Genomic DNA, 22,031 nt, shown 5'->3' with positions numbered 1-22,031 from the left:
GAGCTGGAGTGGGGCCATACTGTGGCTTCTGGGAGCCACAAGGCGCAGCCTCGACCCTGCACCCTGACCCAGTGCTCCAGCCAGAGTGGGGCCGAGCTGCCTGGTGCGGCCCCCAACCCAGCACCCTGGCTGGAGCGGGGCCAGCTTAAAACGGCTCACGGGCTGGGCTGTAGTTTGCCCACCTCTTATCTAGACCATCCCTGACAGGTGTTTGTCCAACCTGCTCTTAAAAATCCCCAATGACGGAGATTCCACAACCTCCTAGGCCATTTATTCCAGTGCTTAACCACTCTGATGAGGGCTGTGCCAATGTCCTATGGAGTTCTATGTGAACACTGAGGTAGGGACCAGTCACAAGATCATGAAAACTTTTACATCCATTTTAAAACCTGCTTCTGTTGAAGGGCCTCTGGAAAATGGGTCCTCTCTGCAAGTTCCAAGGTCTGTAGGTGCTTTGGGCTGGCCCTAGTTTATTGCACATAGACTAGGAACACCGTTGCTGCCCTCCTATGGGTTGTGCACATTTTTCTGTATTAACTGAAAATTACTTCAGTGGCTGATGTATATGTTATCATAGGATGGGAGGGAAGGGTCTAGCTCCTAGTGACTGATAAACATAAACAGGCTCGAGAACATATCAGCCAAAATAGGAATTTTTCTCCTAGTGGAAAACCTTAAACTTGCTGTCACTGCCCAGAGAAACTGCACTTGCATTCCCCCTCTGTTGTGGTCCAGCAAGGGCAATAATTTCTAGGCTCCCAGCTCCTAGCCATCTACTCTCTGGGGCAGAAACCTGTCTCCTACCCTCCTGGCCAGAGTTTTCCCTGCACAGTTCCCTACCTACACTTCCCAGGGTTTGCATTAGTCTAAGAGACTTTAATTCAGTAAGGTTTTTCCAGGGTATTGCAGGAAACTGCCATAGCAGTCAGTGAATTTATAAGTAATTGGAGTTCACAAATTGTCCTTCCCCTGTACCTCCCCAGTCACAGTTTAGAGTGTTAGAAACCAGAAAAGCTCCAATGTATGAACATGGGTTGTGGGGAGACCGAGTGAAGAGTGAAACAAGAACAGGAGTGGGAGGAATGGCTACTTTCAAAGGTGCTGCTTTTCTTGTCACTGTTACTGAGTGGTGTTGGCTTCCTTGGCTGGTCTGGATTTGCTGGTGACGTGATGCTGCAATGTGTAAAGCTGAACTGAGGTATGTCCTTGCCATCAAAAACATTTTTTCTGCTGTTGAGAAGTTTTGTTGAACTTCAGTGGTGGCTCAAGAGGTGGGGTGGTTAGGAAGAGTGTAGGTTGCCTGTCTGGGGAGGGATGAGACATTAGGAAGAAATCTGGACTTGATATTGATACGTGGGCAGTGAAGTGCCCCGTCAACATCGCTATTATGTAGAGATCCCAGTTCTGAGTGATGCATCAAAATATGTTGGGTGCAGGTATGGCCCTGTCCTGGCTTCCCTGGGAAACAGGTACAGAATAAGTAAGCTTGTGTGTGTGATGTTTGTGTTCCTTTGATTTTTCAGGAGTTGGTACTGTTGACAGATGTATGAAGTTTACCAAAGTAATATATTCCTGCTTTTGTGGGTGAGCAGGATTTTGGTGGTGATGCAGGCTCTTTAGTCATCTCACATGTTAAAATCAAATATAGTTCCCTCACGGACCTACTCTTAACTTTCTGTTTACTGATCTACTGACTGCATGAATGCCAAATCCTGAAGATGAGCTTATGGCAAACTCATTACATTAAACAAAAGAAACCTGGGTCATTTCAATCCTCTTCCTCTCTAGATATAATTGAAAAATGTGAGAACTCTGATTAACCCTTTAATAAAGTGCCTGCAGTCTTTAATTTTTCTTTTTACTCTGCCATTCAAAATTCCCTCTCAGGAGCTTGAAATAACTGAAATAACCAACTTCATCTGTTTCTTTTTGGTACATATTGATTCTATCCTATCAAACTTTCCTCTGTTTCTTATGGAACAAATGTCATGTGGGTCACTACTTGCTAGGCATCCGAAGACGAGGAACAGGAGTTCTGATTTTCTGAGGTGCCGAGCATTCACCACTTGCATTGGTGTGAATGTGGGAGCCGCAGGCAGTATACAGCTGAAAATCAGGGCACGAGTTCAGAAGCTGTCCAGGATGGATTTAAAATGTCATTGAATCTCACTACAAAGTCTTTCATTTTAACAACCTCAAAATTAATCCAAAAAGTGGCTGTGTCTCACTTCAGATTCTAGAGACTTGGTGTGTCTCGTGTAGGTAGAAAGTCAGGGGAGGATGAGGCTACTTCACTTAGAGAATATAGGTCACAAGTCAGTGACATTCATTCCTATCCTGAAGGGGGGGGCTGGCCCCGAAGTGTGGGAATGTCTGAACATATAATCAACTTGGAGAGTATCTTTAACAGAGACGATTAACTGTTAGTCACTGAGAAGGAAATGTGTATTCAAGGCATTACAGTAATGGGCTTTGAATCAGGCGTGGTTTAGAGTTTAAAGAAACATATGGTCTCAGTAAACTTGCAAATTTTAAAGGAGAGGTTCTGTCTGAGGCCAGGCCATAGTCCTCTGCAGTTTATTTCTCCAAGGTATTTTGAGCCACATTTAGAATCTTCTCTGCAATGTAGGTACCTGCAAAGTAAAAAAAAAAAATGTTCCCTTCACCACCCCACCCCACCCAAAAGTAACAGGGGTAGGGGTGGAGTTGCTGACCGAGCCTATTCTTGGCTTAGCATTTGTGCTCAGGGTACCTGCATTGACAACCCAGCTTTGGTTACAAGAAGAAGCAGGATTCGTGATCTCAACTTGGTGCACGACTATCTGCATTACAAAACTGCCACACAGTTCAGCATGGCCCTAGCATTAAGGTGAGACCCAGGAGGGACCCAGGGCTGAAATAGCAGGAGTTACTGCAAGATGGAAATATATTTGGTAAACAATGGAGAAACAGTCTTTTTTCCTTATCTATTTCACTCCAAAATGTTGGGTTTTTTTTTTAAAAGAGGGGTGGGATAGGAGAGGAAAGAGAAAAATAACTCCATAAGAGAGAGCAGTATCTTTCCTAATAGATTTCTCCAAAAGAATTCGGTTGAGTAGTTTAAGGTATGCCCTGACCTTGCTTTAAGAGGGTGAGGGAGAGATTGTCTAAATTCTTATTTTGTTGGTGTTGGTTTTGTTAAAGAAAAGCAAGCGATGTCACCAGAAATTCAAACAAAATCGAAATGCACTGGTTGGGCCCCCCAGAAACTGGTGTAGACTCTCTAGCTGGCACAGCAGTAGTTTAATCACAAGCCTAATCCCCTGAGTGGTGGTGGTAGACAATACGTTGATTATACAGTTGCATCAAAAAAAAAAAAAAAAAAAAAGAGGGCACTTTTCATTTTAACTCCATTAAAAACAAAGGATAAAGCATTGGTGGCTTACTAGCCCAGGAACGCAGGGTTAGTCAGAGGATCAGATTTCTGGACTGAGATCTTGGGAGCATGGGGTAGGGAATACTGTCCTCAGAGACCCACAGTCCTCTCTAGTGCCCCCTTGACAGAAGAAGCAGTATTGATTGATCCCAGGAGGAACTGCAGCCTGATCTCTGCAAATGGAGAGTTATGTGGGCCTATCATGCTGTCTTTTTCAGTGTTCAGGCTGGGGGCAGGTCTAAGGCGGAGAGAAATTGGTATTTCTCAAAATGGAAAAAGACAAAATAAAGAAATTCTTTTCTCTCTTCAGAGAAGGAGGCATACACAGTGGATATTTCCTTTATGGGACAATCCTATAGAGTCCAACAGACAATAATAACATATCTATAGATTTTTGACACCCCCTCCACCCCAATAGATGGTAATAAAGATTTCTCTGCCATAGAATTCTGTAGAATGATTTGAAAAGCTTATAGAAAGGATATCATTCTCCTTTAAATTCTGTAGGTTTTTAGAGTAATTTCTTCAGGACACTGAGGGCTTTTCCATAACTGTTTATAAAGAGATTAAAACTCCAAATGATGGATTGGAAACTCTATTCCTTTACACAAAAGAGCAACCTTGTTTCAGTATATTCTCATCTGCCACGTTGAATGAATGCCTGAATGTTCCTAGCATCTCTAGTTCCATGGGACTCTTAGAATGTGAAGTTACTCTTGTAGCATGTGTAGGCCATAGCCAGTATATGATCTGCCACAGCCCCTTCATTTGTGCATTATGAATGGGATTAGAAGGCTGTTTTTCTTTTTCTAGCCACAGGGAAGTGCTTCCTGTTCTGAAACACGATCCACTTCCATTTAAAAACCAATCTGTAAACAGTGTTACTATTTTCAGTCACATATAACAGTGAAGAAGGCTCAGTCATGTTTGTTACTGTACCTTGGGATCTATGGCAAAAACTATATATTCTCTCTCTGGCTATAGGAAAGAGAGGCTTGTAGTTCTACCAGCTGATTTCTAGAGTCTCCTGCTTATTCATTGTACACATGATTGTATTCCATATCGTTTGGGAGGGAAAGAGAAAACATAGAAGTATTTTTTTTCTTTTTACATAAAAAAGTGAATATTTATTATGATTGGAAGTGGAAAACTCACACCCTTGGCTTCAGTCAGTTATGGTGTGAACATTCCACTGTGCAAGCATCTGATCACAGCTCTGCTAATGCTAACCTGCAATACATGTCCTCCTATTCCAGCTGTGAGCCACTGGTCCGCACCACCTGTACCTTGACCTACAACCATCCCTGGTATTCCAGCCCTAGGTTACCATACAGCTTTGCAAATGCACCTCTATTGACTCAACCTGCAAAAACCTGTTCTTATTTCAGTCCTGGTTCTCACACAGGGTTGCTGTCTATCTTGTTATTTCTAGGATTGCCCTCATTTTAATGGGCCATTACACATCCCACAAACCTCACCATAAAAATACCCACAATAAAGACAATTCTGTTTCATTTTCCTGTCGTTTCCAAAATGTACAAATGGTTGTAAAACCTCAGAAACAGAGAAGCCTCCAGTGTTCATGTCTGCTTTTGTTTGCACATTCCACGCTTCCTATGGATTTCAAGGCTTGCAGTAACCAGTGGGGAAAAGTGCAGATCTATTGTCAGTATTCATGTGTTTTATGTACCCATTTACAGAGACATAACTGATGTCAGTTTCCCTGGGGAAAACACTGGTAATAGGCTGATGTGACAGAATACCTGCTTCGGGGAGAGAGGGAACTGGTGGTGGGTTTTCTTTTGCTGACTGGATTGTTGGTCATGGTGCTTGTGAATTTGCAGGGAGTCGGCTCGGTCATCGAAACCAAATCTTTCTGGAATGTTTTTGCTGGCAGCTATGCAGTATATGTCAGGGAAGGTGCTGATACCTAGCATAGTAAGTGGGCGATTAAACCAAGATGGAGTGTTCAGTGTCTTGGCAGCCTAATATTTTGTACAATATTCATTTCAACAGAGTCCTTTCAAGTACTGAATATTTTTGAAGTAAAGGACACATGCATAAATACTTCGTAATGAATTAACTTCAGGTCTAAAGTGGCCTTTGAACCAGGCCACAGATAGAGCTTTCTGACTGACCATCCGTGATCTCATACACATGTGACTAATAATGCCCAGTAAACGCACACTCATTCTGTTATATCAACTCCATTTCATAATAGTACTAAAATACTTCATGCTATGCACTACATGGTAATAATTATTACACTTCTTGGGTGGTTAAAGTCATTTGGCCTCAGCGTCTTGCCTACAGCACTTCCAGAGACATGTTATAATCATCTGAAAATGTGCTGCCTGTTGTGTCCTATTGCTTAAATAGTTGGGTGTCTCAGTTACAGGCATTAGGAAAATATCTTCCCCGCATGTGTCATAAGTTGTTAGAATAATACAGCTCATAAAGGTGTAACTCAGTGAAAGACACGCATTTTGGGGGGCCATGTTTTGCTCTTCTGTGTCTTTCACTCTTCCCCAGTCCCTCTCAGGAAGAACTATCCCCTTATAGTCAGTTCAGTGCACCACAGGCAAAGACTAATAGCGGCAGGAGCTGCAGGAGAGTGAATTTACAATCATGGGGCTGGTTAAGATGAACCAGGTTGTAAACTGAACAGATAACTATAAGGAGGGTTTGTGTTTTAACTGCCCTTCTGCTTATCGGGGCTGCCACATGTGTGAGGGACGAAGTCACTCCTGCCTCAGGAAGGTTAATTTCATATCCTCAGTAAAGTTATAACAGATTATCTCTCTTCCTCAAATATTATTATTCATTATTTGTATTGTAATAGTATCTAGGATCCCCCATGATGGACCAGGGCCACTGTGCTGTACAAGCACAAAACAAATGTATACTGTACAGTTCTTTTAAAAAGTAATGGTCTTAAAGTCCTGTGGGATAAAATGGTCAGAGAAACAGTCTGAAGTAAAACTAAAGCTTTTACAGTATCTAAAACAATTACTGTGTCCCCTTTCTCTGAGGGTATGTCTACACTACAAAATTAGGTCGAATTTATAGAAGTCGGTTTTTTAGAAATCATTTTTATATAGTCGATTGTGTGTGTCGCCACACAAAATGCTCTAAGTGCATTAACTCGGCGGAGTGCTTCCACAGTACTGAGGCTAGTGTCGACTTCCAGAACGTTACACTGTGGGTAGCTATCCCACAGTTCCTGCAGTCTCCACCGCCGATTGGAATTCTGGGTTGAGATCCCAATGCCTGATGCGGTAAAAACATTGTCACGGGTGGTTCTGGGTACATGTCGTCAGGCCCTCCCTCCCTGCGTGAAAGCTACGGCAGACAATCGTTTCGCGCCTTTTTTCCTGAGTTACCTGTGCAGATGCCATACCACGGCAAGCATGGAGCCCGCTCAGCTCACTGTCACCCTACGTCTCCTGGGTGCTGGCAGACGCGGTACTGCATTGCTACACAGCAGCAGCTCATTGTCTTGTGGCAGCAGACGTTGCAATAGGCCTGATCACCTCGGACATGATGATGATGGTTCTCCTGGCCACCTCGGTAAGGTTGGTCAGGAGCGCCTGGGCAGACATGGGCGCAGGGACTGAAATAGGAGTGACTTGACCAGGTCATTCTCTTTAGTCCTGCCGGCAGTCCTTCTGCCGAGCAGCCAGGAGATGAGGATGGCTAGCAGTCCTACTGCACCGTCTGCTGCCAGCCAAAGATGTAAAAGATAGATGGAGTGGATCAAAACAAGAAATAGACCAGATTTGTTTTGTATTCATTTGGTCACCCGTCTCTCCCTCCCTCTGTGAAATCAACGGCCGACAATCGTTTCGGTGAGGTCTGTCAGGGGCACCTTGAAAATTTTAATGGAGATTCAGTCCTGCCTGAAATACCGGGGGGAGGGATAGCTCAGTGGCTTGAACATTGGGTTGAGTATTGGCTTGCTAAACCCAGGGTTTTGAGTTCAATCCTTGAGGGGGCCATTCTGTATGACAGTTGTTGTTTTTTTTTCTCCTTGATGTAAAGCCACCCCCTTTGTTGATTTTAATTCCCTGTAAGCCAACCCTGTAAGCCATGTCGTCAGTCGCCCCTCCCTCCATCAGAGCAACAGCAGACAATTGTTCTGCGCCTTTTTTCTGTGCAGATGTCATACCACGGCAAGCATGGAGCCCGCTCAGATCACTTTGGCAATTAGGAGCACATTAAACACCACACGCATTATCCAGCAGGATATGCAGCACCAGAAGCTGGCAAAGTGAAACCGGGCGAATAGGCGATGTCAGCGCGGTGATGAGAATGATGAGGACATGGACACAGATTTCTCTGAAAGCATGGGCCCTGCCAATGCATTCATCATGGTGCTAATGGGGCAGGTTCGTGCTGTGGAACGCTGATTCTGGGCCCGGGAAACAAGCACAGACTGCTGGGACCGTATAGTGTTGCAGGTCTGGGACGATTCCCAGTGGCTGAGAAACTTTTGCATGCGTAAGGGCACTTTCATGGAACTTTGTGACTTGCTTTCCCCTGCCCTGAAGCGCATGAATATCAAGATGAGAGCAGCCCTCACAGTTGAGAAGCGAGTGGCAATAGCCCTGTGGAAGCTTGCAACTCCAGACAGCTACCGGTCAGTCGGGAATCAATTTGGAGTGGGCAAATCTACTGTGGGGGCTGCTGTGATGCAAGTAGCCCACGTAATCAAAGATCTGCTGATATCAAGGGCAGTGACCCTGGGAAATGTGCAGGTCATAGTGGATGAATTTGCTACAATGGGATTCCCTAACTGTGGTGGAGCCATAGACGGAACCCATATCCCTATCTTGGCACCGGAGCACCAAGCCGCCGAGTACATAAACCACAAGGGGTACTTTTCAATAGTGCTGCAAGCACTGGTGGATCACAAGGGACGTTTCACCCATGTCAACTTGGGATGGCCGGGAAAGGTACATGACGCTCGCATCTTCAGGAACTCTGGTCTGTTTCAAAAGCTGCAGGAAGGGACTTTATTCCTAGACTAGAAAATAACTGTTGGGGATGTTGAAATGCCTATAGTTATTGTTGGGGATCCAGCCTACCCCTTAATACCATGGCTCATGAAGCCATACACAGGCAGCCTGGACAGTAGTCAGGAGCTGTTCAACTACAGGCTGAGCAAGTGCAGAATGGTGGTAGAATGTGTATTTGGACATTTAAAAGTGTGCTGGCGCAGTTTACTGACTCGCTTAGACCTCAGCGAAACCAATATTCCCACTGTTATTACTGCTTGCTGTGCGCTCCACAATATCTGTGAAAGTAAGGGGGAGATGTTTATGGCAGGGTGGGAAGTTGAGGCAAATCACCTGGCTGCTGGTTACGTGCAGCCAGACACCAGGGCGGTTAGAAGAGCACAGGAGGGCGCGGTACGCATCAGAGAAGCTTTGAAAACCAGTTTCATGACTGGCCAGGCCACTCAGTCCTACTTCTTGTTCAGCCACTCACTCAAATAAGTTTATTTACATTTGCAGAAGATAATGCTGCCTACTTCTTGTTTACAATGTCACCTGAAAGTAAGAACAGGCATTTGCATGGCGCTGTTGGAGCCGGCATCACAAGATATTTATGTGCCAGGTGCACTAAAGATTCATATGTCCCTTCATGCTTCAATCACCATTCCAGAGGATTTGCGTCCATGCCAATGACGTTCTGCTTGATAACGATCCAAAGCAGTACAGACCGATGCACGTTCATTTTCATTATCTGAGTCAGATGCCACTAGCACAGGAGTGGGCAAACTTTTTGGCCTGAGGGCCACATCTGGGTATAGAAATTGTATGGCAGGCCATGAATGCTCACAAAATTGGGTTTGGGGTACAGGAGGGGGTAAGGGCTCTGGCTGGAGGTGCGGGCTCTGGGATGGGGCCAGACATGAGGAGTTAAGGGTGTGGGAGGGACCTCTGGGCTGGGGCAGGGGTGTGGGGAGGGCTCATGGGTGCAGGCTCTGAGTGGTGCTAACCTCAACCAGCTCCCGGAAGCAGTGGCATGTCCTCTCTCCAGCTCTTACACAGAAGCGCAATCAGGCGGCTCTGCATGCTGCCCTGTCTGCAGGCGCCACCCTGCAGCTCCCAGTGGCCACGGTTCTCGGCCAGTGGGAGCTGCAGGGGTGGCAGATGGGGTGGGGGCAGCATGCAGAGCCCCATGGCTGCCCCTACGCGTAGGATCCGGAGGGGGGACATGCCGCTGCTTCTGGGAGCCGTGGCCCCCAATCCCACTCCCCATCGGGAGCTTGAGGGCCGGATTAAGTTGGCTGCGGAGCCGGATGTGGCCTGCAGGCTGTAGTTTGCCTACACTAGCAGAATATTGATTTTCTTTTTTTTGATCGTTCAGGTTCTGTAGTTTCTGCATCAGAGTGTTGCTCTTTTAAGACTTCTGAAAGCATGTTCCACACCTCCTCCCTCTCAGATTTTGGAAGGCACTTCAAATTCTTAAACCTTGGGTTGAGTGCTGTAGCTATCTTTAGATCTCACATTGGTACCTTTTTAGTGTTTTGTCAAACCTGCAGTGAAAGTATTCTTAAAATGAACATGTGTTGTGTCATCATCCGAGACTTCTATAACATGAAATATATGGCAGAATGCGAGTAGAACACAGCAGGAGACATGCAGTTCTCCCCCCAGGAGTTCAGTCACAAATTTAATTAACACACATTTTTTTTAATGAGCATCATCAGCATGGATGCATGTCCTCTGGAATGTTGGTAGAAGCATGAAGGGGCATACAAATGTTTAGCATATCTGGCACGTAAATGTGTTGCGATGCCGGCTACAAAAGTGCCATGAGAATGCCTGTTCTCACTTTCAGGTGACATTGTAAATAATAAGCGGGCAGCAGCATCTCCCGTAAATGTAAACAAACTTGTTTGTCTGAGTGATTGGTTGAACAAGAAGTAGGGCTGAGTGGACTTGTAGGCGCTAAAGTTTTACATTGTTTTGAGTGCAGTTATGTAACAAACAAACAAAAAATCTACATTTTTAAGTTGCACTTTCATGATAAAGAGATTGCACTACAGCACTTGTATATGGTGAATTGAAAAATACTGTTTCTTTTATTTTATCATTTTTGCAGTGCAAATATTTGTAATATATAGTGAGCACTGTAAACTTCGTATTCTGTTTTGTAATTGAAATCAATATATTTGAAAATGTAGAAAAGCATCCACAAATATTTAATAAATTTCAGTTAGCATTCTGTTGTTTAACAGTGCGATAATCACGATTAATTTTTTTGAGTGACTCCTGTGAGTTAACTGCGATTAATCGACAGCCCTATTTATTACTGAAATGGAAGTTGAGGACTACTGGGAAATATTTGTTTAATCAAACAATGTTAAGTTGGGGATTACTGGAAAATATTTGTTTAACCAAACATTAGCCTCCAATTTTCCCCACTAACTCAAAGGCTAGGTTTTCCCTTTTGTAGCTTTGTGCTATTCCTAGATGATTTCACCCTGACAAAGAGCATGAAGGGGGGATTGTGGCAGAATGGAGAAATATGATAGTGACATTTGGGTCTAGAAACATTTAGCTTGGGGATGCAATATTTATTTCCCAAAAAGTAAGTTAAGTGATTTGAAAAGTAAAAGCAACTACATACCTTTAGGAGGAGAGCTGAGCGAATAATTCCCAGCAAAGGAGTGATCTGATGAGTTGTGTGTCTTTTCTGCTTATGGAATGTTTGTGAACTGATGGTAACTTTCTTACATGTATTTGTTGTTTTGAAATTATTTGCCAATTTATTTTTTTTAACTTTGACTTCCTTATTCCAAATGTGTTTTGTTGCTTGGTTGTGATTTGTTAAAATCACATTGCACACCAGCACAAGCTTTAACATCAAGTTTTTGTTAGAAGTGCATGCAGAAAGCCAATTTAAATTTTGCATTGTGTGAGCATTGAGACATGAGCTTCAGAGATTCCCTTGCTGAGAGCAGATATGCTAGTGGATCTGATTGCATGAATATTTGTTGAAACAACGCAGAGAGCACAAATGGGTTAAAAAAAATCCTTCAAATGAATATTTGTGGAAACGTTTGGCCTACATACCATGGTGATTAGCAGCTTACAAATATCTAGATAGAATAGAATAGACTATTTGCCCAGCTCTATTTATGACAGGGGATGCAGATTTGTACTCATACCAGCGAGTCAGTGAAGCTGCTGTATTAGGGGATTATAAAGTGAAACTGAAATGACAAAAGGGGATGGGAGTTCTGTGTCGGGAATACTTGCCGGATCAGGCCCTAAGTTTTCCCAGAACAATAATGAAAGTGTAACTAAAGCTTCTAGACAGCAACTTAAATCTTTCCCTTCTCCAGCAAATTCCCTCCCCCAAAAACAGCCATTTTAGACCACCAGTCTGATCGGCTTTCTCCCCAGAGATATCATTCTAGCAGGTAATATGTCTCGAAGGCCAGGCCATGTGTAATTAGAGCAGCTTTGGAATGCTGTGAACTGTCATATAAAAATGATTCAGAGAAGAATTGCTTTCCAAAACCAGTTAACGCCTGGCTTAAAATAGATCTGACGGGTCATTCTTTTGGCTGCCAAAGCCAGCACAGAAATTCTTGTTCGTTTTTTCCACCTCCACTGTTGTCACCACCATTCTCCTCTTCTTCACCCAAGTTCCATTTATTTTATGGCAAGACACATTGCAGTTTTCAGTGTGATATTAACTTTTTTTGGTGATATCCTCTAGTTTCCCAGGCAACCAAACAGTTACACCATCAAGATCATGAGTTTTAAATACAGTGTGTGAAGCGGGTCGCAGGTGGGGATAAATGCATTCTCCCTCTGGCATTAGCAGAGCCAAGGAATCTGAATGTTCATCTCCCTGTGTTGGCTTGTAGAAGATGGTCTTCATTTAGAGATGAAGTGCCTACATATTCCAAGTCTCTAAAATGGTAGCTATTATATTTCTGTTAGTTACGCAGGGCAAAAGCCTGGAACTAGGGTACACTGGACTGGTCAAGCTGCATGCTAAAGCTGTCTCTGGGAGTAGTTGAAAGGAGTCTTTACCGCCTTCCGTTGCCAGCTGTGGAGTGGGAATGGAGCCACTCTGAACTCATTATTCTAGCCCTAGAGCAGTAGTAATACCCTAGAAGCCAATATTCTCCCCCTTCGCAGGGAAGTTAGGACCAGTGGGTGCGCCAGCCATGATCCCCTTGCATGCTGGGGCACAGGGAGATGCTATAGAGTAGAGTTCCATTGTGCATATGATTATGGACTTCCTATGTGCCCTGGGATCTACAAATCTTGCTCCTATCCCATGGTAGAAATGCACCAGACCTTACATAACTCTAGATGAGGGAGCAAGGTCTGATACTACTGCTTTTTTTTGCCTCTCCCTTGTGTGGATTCCCAGAGAGCTGTAAAGCTTTCCTTGTAAATAAGTCAATCCAGGAGATAAGGGTTTGTGATGACAATGGAGGCAGAGCTGAAATCTCCAGAGCCCCCTTGAGAAAAAATTAACTCTTTATAGCTCATTACATATCTACAATACAGTAGAACCTCACTAATTCACCTCAGCACACTTGAGAATTCTAGGGCAAAAATAGAGGTCTCTCCCTGCTTTGTAGCAAAGATACCAAGGGCTGTTTGACTAGTAGTGTTCAGAAAGATGAGGGTGAGAATAAATCCAATCTGGACTTTTAAAATAAGGTAACTTGTCAAAAACCTTTTCATTCTGGTTGTGGTTTAGGTTGTGTGGAAGGTTTATATAGCTGCCTTGCGTAGTCATCTTGATGTGAGTGATTTCCACAGTACCAATGTCTGTATAGAGTCAGTAGCCCAAGGCTTATGCAAATGGCTCGTGCTATACCAGGAACATTTGACCAAATTTTGTATCCAGTGACCACTGTCATCTAAGCATGCAGCTGAGTCTGCATACCAGCAGATGGATATCTTTCTGCTGTTATGTTTCCCATATCGCCTCCAGAGTGAAAATGGAGCTGAACTCACTGCAGCTGTTATTACAGAGCTGAAACTAATGTGGAAAGAATTAGCAATTATCCATGGTAAGTCTCATCATCCACAAAGTCAAAGATTTGTTTAGTTTTTGGGAAAGGAGATATGAAGAATTGGTTTGCAGTAATAAAAAGTGAAGATAATACCAGTGCAAGGCTATTGGGATCCTAGTTCATTCAATTTCACAAAAAACACAGGCTAAGGGACCGGACAATCACCATGTACCGTTCTCTTCAGTGGAGATGCAAAGGTCTGACTAATGTAATTGGACCATATTCTGTGCTTGCGTATGCCCTGTAACATCACAGTATTTGCACTAGGTTGGATGGGGTGTGAGTAAAGGCAGAATTTGGCACATCATCTCTACAACTGGAAGACAGAATGGATGCAACCAGAAGATGATTTATTGTCTGTTTAGCCCTGTAATGGGGTCAGCTGCCTCCCAAGCACCCCTTGGTGGCTAGGGGTGGCTCTATGGCACCTTCCCTCTGTGTCCCTTCTTCCTGGTCCTCAATAAACTTCACACAGGCTTCTTTCTGTGCATACACCACTCACTAAAGTCTGGGTTTATTAGTATCACAATTGCAAACAAAACTAAAGTCCACAAGGTCCAAGTCAATTCCTATTTTAAGCGGGCCACTCTAAGCCCTACCTGGCTGAAGTCTTGTTCCCCTAATGCCTCAAACTTGCCTGTAGGAGTCTGTTAACTCTTTGCAGCTTCCCCAGCCAGCTTCCATCTTTATAAGGCCTAGTTGCCTCTCCTTCAGCCCACTTGAGCATCAGGTAATTGGTCACAGAGACACTGGACCCCACTCCCTCTTAAAGGTGCAAGTCAACCTACGACAAGGCCCTACTTACAATCAGAAATCTCATGACCAATCAGATTTTCATAGCCAACATCCTTGTCATCAGCACCACTCCTGCTAGTAGTACTTGCACAATCTTCCAGAAAGAAGGAGAAAACCTCAGCAAGCAGATAAATAGGACACATGATTCTCGGCAAGTATATGGAGAGTGAATGATGCAATTAAGTAGAATCAAACTTAGCTGGAAGGGAAGGTTGCTGGAAAAGCAGGAGTCAATGTAGCTGTACACTTTGCATGTTGAGACAGTCACTAGAGATTGAAGGAAAATACTTGGTGTTATTTTAAACGTGTGTGTGCGAGAGAGAGAGAGAGAGACTACATTATTGGTGGCCTTTCAGGGTTGTGGATGGCTGGGAAGTTGTTTATACTTCCACCTAGTGAGGTGATGCAGTGACCCTGGTGAACAGCAGGAGGATGGGGAAACTGAGCAGAGCCCAGGAGGGGCTAGAGCTGAGCCCAGGGGAAGGGGAAGGCTTGAAGAAAGATAGAAGAACCTCCGGAGAGAAGGGCTGTGCCCACCTTAAGACTGGGACAGAAGCCTTTTAGTTTGTGGTGTTTGGAAGACGTGAACTTTTTTGTGACTTGGCCGGAGGACTAAGGCACCTTGGCAACCAAACCATGCTGAAGGCTGAGAGAGCCATCACAAACAAGGGTAATTGCAGCTCCACACTCGGCATGCTCTGCACCCTGCTACAATATTGACATTGGTTGAGATTTTCAAACTAGCCTAGGGGATTTGGAGGCCCTTTCCATAGAAGGGAGTTGGGCCTCCAAATCCCCTAGCTAGCTTTGAAAATTCTTAACTGCTGTCTTTTTTTATATCTGTTTATACCATTTTTATTATGCACCTACTTATGGCGCATGTGACGTTGCTTGTGTCAATCATTGTTAAATAAGAAGTTAATTTCTTATTTAGAAATATTGAACCTATTAAACTGAGATATTTTTCCCTAAGTGTTTTACCTGAGCTCATTGGAATTGTATTTTTTGCAATTGACCTGCTTCAGTGCCAGCATCCATCATTCTGCTATTGCTTGGGATAGAATATGATTTACTATGTGCTTATTGCCATAACCATTTTATATGCTACATTCCTGCTCATTACCTGAAATGATCATAACTTCAGGCCTCCCAAGCCTGCTTTCTGAAGCAGGGGACTCCTGCAATGGTAACATTTATCCTGCTGTCCCTCAGGATAGCTCTGAGTTCCTGCCAGAGGGAGATTTGAAGTCCTGGCTCTGTGCTAGAATGCAGACATCACCAGACACCTGCTGTTCCCCCACTCAAGCCAAGGTTCTGAAGCTGTTCCTGCAAAGCCTACTACTTTCTGGCATGCTGCTCATCACCAGCCAGCTCCTCTGTTACAGATACCACTGCTCCTTACTTTGCCTGAAACACAAGGCCAGAGGCGGGGAGCCAGCCCATGGTCACAAAAGCACTCCTCACTCTAACATGAGTACTCTTCTGATCAGTGCGCAGCTCGGGCCATGTGTTCCAGCTGGAACATGGAGCACTGAGAGTCTGTGGGAAAAGAGAGGACCAGCACTGAAGGGAAGGGATACTGACAAAAGCAGGGACAGCAGGAGAGAGGGAGAAATTACTGGGCAATTTAAGTGTGGGCAGAGACATATGTGAGTAGAGAGAGAATTTGGTTTGAGGGAGAGAAAAGAAGAAATGACTAGGAGTTAGTGGACGAATTGGGAAATAACAAAGGAAGACCAGTGGAAAGAAAGATCTCTAGTCTAGAAAAAGGGAAGAGGGTTAATTTTGTTGGAAAAAGAAACAGAAGAGAAAATGAAGGCATTAAAACCAGACAGAAAGGAGGAAGCTGAACGCTGAATGAATTGACGATAGTAATGGAGGAAGAGAATAAAGACATCTAAATGGGAAAGAAAAAGCAATAAAAGTAGCCCACAACTTTTCTGTGCTCTCCCCCCTAGGTTTGGTAGTGTTCCCCTGGTGAACAACCCACAGCTTCACAGATTTTTGGGAAGAGGGATTCCAAAATATCTTGCCTGTGGAGGTTTGAGTCCACTGCTTCCAAACCTTACAGTTGGTCATATATTTGTAAAATAACATACCATAGCAGGTGTGTGCAGTTAGAAACAAGAGTTTCTCAGATATGGGTGATTGCTGATTTGCTAAGCAATAAGTATTGACTTTTCTTTATCCAGCTGCACAGAATCTATTTCTAAACTGCATAATTCTATAGCATTTGAAAACTACATTTTGGGTACTCCTCTTATGCTTTTTTATCTGTTAATATTACTAGATGAAAGGCCATCCATCTAATAGGTTATTTTAAAAAATGGACAAGTTTTTCAGATAACCAATTTTGAATGGAAATGTAATTAAAAGCAAAATTGTCTTGTTGCCTTGAGAATTTGGCACTCCAGCTTCGTACGTACTCTGGTGTTCTTGCTTCCTTGTTTTCCTGTTACTGTTTTTCTCTCAAATATTAATAAATAGAAAGCCTTAAATTAAGGCAACTATTTTGTGTTCTTCCTTTAGAGATAGGCTCTCCTAATACTCTCCTCAGTTACATATGCTCCTCAGTGTGTAAGTGGACTGTCGAACTCCTTGCTACAGGAGATTGTTGAGGCCATAAGTTTAGCAAGATTCAAAGAGGGATTGGATATTTAGAGGGCTAACAAGAATATTCAGTTATCACAATTAGTGATGATACATTTTGGAAAAGGTGTTAAATCTCATGCTTCAGGGCTTAAACCAGACTCTAATTCAGGGGTTGGCAACCTATGGCACGCGTGCCAAAGACTGCACGCGAGCTGATTTTTAATGGCACGCTGCTGCCTGCCGGGTCCCAGTCACTGGCCCTGCTCAGCCCACTGTCGAACCCAGGCCAGCAGCTGGCTGAGCAGGGCCGGCTGCCAGGACCCCGGCAGGCAGCAGTGTGCCATTAACAATCCTGCCCGCCCCGGCCCGCTCTTCTCTGCCCCCATGCCCCCCCTCTCCCCCTGCCCCCCCCGCAGGGGCAGGGTGAAAAAGCTTGGTCCTGCCGGCTGCTGCTGCAGGGCAGGCAAGCTCCCTCCCACCCCGTGCTGGGTTCCTGCCCCTCCTCTCCCTCCCTCCCTCCCTGCCACCGATCAGCTGATAGCCCTTGCGAGGGAGGGGGAGAAGCGGAGCCGCAGCGCCCGCTCGCTGCTCCGGGGAGGAGGCGGAGAAGAGGTGGGGACGGGGCCTTGGGGAAGGGGGGTGGAATCAGGACTTATCCCCTCCAGCTCCCTGCCATGAGCCGCTCTGGGCAGGGGACTGGGAGCACCCCCAGGACCCTAGCCCACACCCCCAGCCCCCTGCCCTGACCCCTGAACCCCCCCCACAACCCCAGCCCTGACTCCAACACCCCTACACACACACCCCAGCCCCCTGCCCTGAACTCTGCACCCCCCACACACCCCGGCCCTCTGCCCTGACCCGTGCACCCCCTTCACACACACCCAGCCCTCTGCCCTGACCCCTGCACCCCCCCACAACCCCAGCCCTGACTCCTGCACCCTCCCCACACATACCCAGCCCCCCCACACCCCCACCCTGAGCACCAAACGGGAGCTCCTGCATCCCCCCCCCCGCCCACATTCCCACCTGTACCCCTTGCACCAAATGGGAGCTGCCCTGGTAAGCACTCTACACCCAAACCTTCTGCCCCAACCCTGAGCCCCCTCCCTCATTCAAGCTCCTGGCCAGACCCTACACCCCAGCCTGATCCTTCACCCCCAGCTCAGTGCACTCCCACCCTCAGCTCAGTGCAGAGAGAGAGGAAGAGAATGAGCTAGAACCAGGGAAAAGGTAGGTACCCACTCTATGTGGGCAGGGCCAGGATCCCAGACCGGCAGCAAGCTGAGCAGGGCCAGCAGCCAGTACCCTGGCTGGCAGGAGCCGGCAGATGGAACCCCAGACCGGCAGCAGGCTGAGTGGCAGCGGGCTGAGCTGCTCGGCCCACTGCTGGTCTGGGGGCCCAGCCGCCAGCCCTGCTCAGCCCGCTGCCGGTCTGGGGTTCTGGCTGCCGGCCCCTTGCCAGCTGGGGTTCCGGCCGCAGGCCCCACTCAGCCTGCTGCCGGCTTAGGTGAACAGATCCCCAGGCTGGCAGCGGGCTGAGCGGGCCGGCGGCATAAGATCAGCATTTTAATTTAATTGAAGCTTCTTAAACATTTTGAAAACTTTGTTTACTTTACATACGACAATAGTTTAGTTATATAATATATAGACTTATAGAGAGAGACCTTCTAAAAAATGTTAAAATGCATTACTGGCATGCGAAACCTTAAATTAAAGTGAATAAATGAAGACTCAGCACACCACTTCTGAAAGGTTGCCGACCCCTGCCTAACATACACTAGGATGTGTATGTGTTGTGGGGTAGATCATCCCACATCTGCAGGATTCTTACATTTCCTCTGAAGTATCTGGTACTGGCCACTGTCAAGATACTGGACTAGATGGACCTTGGGTCTGATCCAGTCTCGCAGTTCCTAATATTGCCATTTTGGTTTGTTTTTTCCCCCGCACTCTAATGAGGAGATGCTATTTGCAGACCAGTTTGGGATTTTCTTTTAACAGTTTGAGATAGAGATGTCAAACTACCTCTTAAGCTTGCTCATCAGCTGATTGATTGTTGTGCCGCTTCTTAATTTTGATCCTGGTATAGTGAACCAGAGTGATAGGGAACATCATGCTTTGTCTGTCAGCCTTGACTTGCATTCATCTTGGAAATAACAGTAGTTTTACTTTTCTATTAATATAGATCTCTGTGTGGCTCTCACAAGCTCTGGACCCTCCTTGAGTTAGTTATCCTGAATCTAGAAGGACCTAGTGTCTACTTACAGTGTGGTATTCAAGGGGAACACAGGCAAAGTCTTTTGAGAGCTCAGCAAGAAATTGTGACTCAAAGAGCAGACACCTGTAAATCCATGTCTCCCTTAGTCGCTGCTGTAATACAGTCAGATTAGGGACAGGAAGTGAGGAAGAGCCAATCTTCAGTTGCCTAGTAGCTGTAGCCATTCAAAAATAGGACAGCCATAACAAAGACAGGGTATAGTTTGTAGTCTGGTGAGGCAGGGAATGCCTATTCCTGGACCTTCTCTATATTACACATGTGCCCACAAGCACACACATAGCAATACCTTTTCTATTTTTGAGGGCTACATCTTAAAGAGGAACTCTTTATACAGTTGAAGCCACAGTTTAATAAGAGCTTGAATTGCCAAGCTAAACCAGGAATGATTTTCAAGTACGTACTTATTTTTGTCACCAGCAGAAGGCTGGTTGGGCCTTTCTTCAGAAATACTCCATTCTAAGATGATTTCAAGGAGACTAAGGTGTACTAAAGGTCAAGACAGACTGAGGTCTCAAGTCATTAATGGAGCAGCTATAAAGGGCCACGGACTCAGAAAGCGAAAGCTAATGTGCACTTGTAAAAACATTCCTCTACACCTGGGTCCACATTTGCACATGTAAGTATGGAAACTAACTCAATGCGAGCCAGGATTGGGGCTCACATTTCACAGTGTCCTTAAACTTTAGAAGGTGGTTAGGCTACGTTGTCTTTTGTTCCCATGGATGCTTTTGAAGCAGCCCATGATTTAAACACGAGTCGTTTTCTTTATTTTCTACAGATAGCAGAAAATGAGAGTTTTTTTTGTAGGTAGCCTGCTGTGCGGTGGGGTGGGCTGGTTGACGTTCACGAAGCCTAGGGCTTTATGTATATAGAATCCACTTGAGAGTGTTCCTCAACTTCATTTTTTGATACAAGTGTTGTGCGATCACTTGTTACATTTGTTGTTGCCAAGGAGACATCGTGTGATACCACTTTAAAAAAAGAAAAAACAAAACTTAAATTTGTTGACTCCTCAGCTTTGTCTCTTCCTGTCTTGGAGAGACATAATCCTTTAAGAGAGGAAAAACTGATCACAAAGTACTTTTTTTCAACCGCATAATAGCCTGTCAAAAAATGGGCGAGCCGAACCAGGACAGGCACTTGATAGGGCAGCAAGGGAAGGGATATAGTACTTATTGAGCAGGGAGATTTGTCCAGTAAGAACATAATGGCTGACCTGGTCAAGGAAAGCAAGGATCCTTCTACAAGGATTTACAGGGATTTATACCAGCAGTATGTGGAAAGACCAATGAGAAATAGTGAGAGAATCCTTGGACTGGGGATGCTGTATAATAGGCCAGAACTGCTGTGCATTGTGGTGTGAACAGAATGTGTTCCAGGAAGTAAAATCTACCTGGTGTGCAGTAGTGCTGATGAATCACAATAACATGGAAGAGCTTCAACAAAAAAATGTGAAACTAAAAATAAACTGTACTTGAACCTTCCTGGAGCAAAGAGGAAGCAAAGACTTTCCACCAGGGTCTGATGTGAGATCATCACATTCATTCAAGATTACAAGATAGATATTGTCCTAAATGTCATGGCTTTTATTTACCAGGCTGTATCTGACTTCTCCCTCATTCTTGTAAACATTGGTTTGCCCTATGATGGAAAGGTGAGATTGAAGAGCTGGCTCAATTCTTCTTCCTGGGCATTTGGAGACTGGGGATGGTGGATAAATTTGTGCTCATGTAGGAATATTGTGAGAAACTCCTTCAGAGGGACTTCACTGACAGACAAGATGATGTGAGGAAAGGCTCATAGTTTTATGCAACTTGTTCTCCAGTGTGATAGATTCTTTATGGCTTCACACCTCCCACCAAATTATGGGGACTTCTACTTGGAGAAAGCCTCACAGGATTGTCAAGGTTTCTTCCCCACTCTGAACTCTAGGGTACAGATGTGGGGACCTGCATGAAAGACCCCCTAAGCTTATTTTTACCAGCTTAGGTTAAAAACTTCCCCAAGGTACAACCTTTGCCTTGTCCTTGAACAGTATGCTGCCACCACCAAGTGTTTTAACCAAAGAACAGGGAAAGAGACCACTTGGAGAGGTCTTCCCCCAAAATATCCCCCCAAGCACTACACCCCCTTTCCTGGGGAAGGCTTGATAATAACCCTCACCAATTGGTACAGGTGAACACAGACCCAAACCCTTGGATCTTAAGAACAATGAAAAATCAATCAGGTTTTTAAAAGAAGAATTTTAATGAAAGAAAAGGTAAAAAAAAATCACCTCTGTAAAATCAGGATGGTAAATAGCTTACAGGGTAATCAGATTCAAAACATAGAGAATCCCTCTAGGCAAAACCTTAAGTTACAAAAAGACACAAAAACAGGAATATACATTCCCTCCAGCACAGCTTATTTTAAAAGCCATTAAACAAAAGAAAATCTAATGCATTTTCTAGCTAGATTACTTACTAACATTACAGGAGTTGTAAGGCTTACATTCCTGATCTGTTCCCTGCAAAAGCATCACACAGACAGACCAAACCCTTTGAGCCTGTCCCCCCGCCCAGATTTGAAAGTATCTTGCCGCCTCATTGGTCATTTTGGGTCAGGTGCCAGCGAGGTTACCTTAGCTTCTTAACCCTTTACAGGTGAAAGGGTTTTGCCTCTGGCCAGGAGGGATTTTATAGCACTGTATACAGAAAGGTGGTTACCCTTCCCTTTATATTTATGACGATACCAATGGATTTTAAAAGGGGAATATCTCAACTGTAGGAATATTTTTAAAGGGGAAGAAGACTTTTTTTGCAGTAGATCTTTTGCTAGAAGGGAGAACCCCTCAGTGATGGACTATCTTTTAAAAAGTAGAAGGCATTTTGATCGTTGTGGAATTGCTGAAC

The 22,031-nt window shown here is 44.8% G+C and overlaps 1 protein-coding gene across 3 annotated transcripts in view; it reads left to right on the top strand.

Annotated features, from left to right (window-relative positions):
- The window catches only part of PALD1 (phosphatase domain containing paladin 1), a 193,205-nt gene that overhangs the window by 146,102 nt on the left and 25,072 nt on the right, over window positions 1-22,031 (top strand). The gene's annotated exons all lie outside the window — the stretch shown is intronic.

The sequence above is a fragment of the Lepidochelys olivacea genome (assembly GCF_965140295.1).
Source record: "Lepidochelys olivacea isolate rLepOli2 genome assembly, chromosome: 7".
Lineage (NCBI taxonomy): Eukaryota > Metazoa > Chordata > Testudines > Cheloniidae > Lepidochelys > Lepidochelys olivacea.
This window is presented reverse-complemented; position numbering and strand designations above follow the sequence as displayed.